The sequence below is a fragment of the Gekko japonicus genome, unplaced genomic scaffold (assembly GCF_001447785.1).
Source record: "Gekko japonicus isolate JY-2015 unplaced genomic scaffold, Gekko_japonicus_V1.1 scaffold246, whole genome shotgun sequence".
Lineage (NCBI taxonomy): Eukaryota > Metazoa > Chordata > Lepidosauria > Squamata > Gekkonidae > Gekko > Gekko japonicus.
Window position 1 is genome coordinate 223,740 of NW_015162482.1, and position 1,046 is coordinate 224,785.

Below are 1,046 nucleotides of genomic sequence, written 5' to 3' on the forward strand. Positions count from 1 at the left end.
GTCCTAAAAAAGCTCAAATAATTTGTTTCTCAGTTTGGTTTTGGGGCACATTCACCATTACTTTGTTTGGAGACATCTAAGGGAAGATAGCGTCTTGAGATCCATCAATTCTATAATTAGAAGCTAGGAATGATGGATGCCGGGCTCCGTGCTGGAACTATTAGACGTCATTGCTTTTCCAGTACAAGAACAATACAAGAAAAGCTGCCTTTTGGCAAAAATAGATCTCTGCTGGAGAGACTTTGAACTGAAAGTGGCATTGTGGTGGGTGATTTGCCCAAGTGACAAATCCAGCTGTTTGGGGACTATAAATAGGATGGCCTCCCTTTTTCCTTTCAATGAAGTTTGCACTTTTTGTACTTTCATTGCAGTGTCAGAGCTGTGATTCAGTTTTTTGCCTGCCGTCATGTCGATTAGCATTTCCGGACCGTTGTGCCACACAGGATTCCTGGCAACATCACTTCATCTCTATGCCACCTGCCCCCGTTTCACCCTGCAAGATGCATGTGGGATTCTTGCCACTGTCCGCGGAATCATTCTGGAAAGCAGTTGAAAGCCACAAAGGAAGCAGCTCCAAGTCAGTGGATTGTCTTTTGTGTCAGAAGATTAAGCTGGCCCACAGTGGTAAAATTAGAGTCCTCTTCCCTCTCCAAGCCAAGTCAGCCACAGACATTCCATTCTCTCTCTTGGCTGCAAAAAGGGATAATAATTCTCGCCCACGTTATTTAAAATAATTTTTGGTAAAGTTTATTATACGTTCAGTGCTTGGAGCACCTGAAAGTGCTAATATAAATGCTAAATAGTAATCTCATGATGGAAATTAAGGTACTGAGTAGGGCCCTGGCTTGTGACCCCTTGGTATCCCATATCCCGATACACTCCTCTGTTTTCCCTACTGGAATGAACGGGTTTACTTGTGCCCTCAGCTGGGCATCAGACCTCTGACTGCTGTAGGGTTGGCCATTCTCCAGGGCCTGGGGATCTCTTGTAATTTTTACAAGTGATCTCTAGAAGGAGAAAAATAATAAAAAGCCCAGTAGCACCTT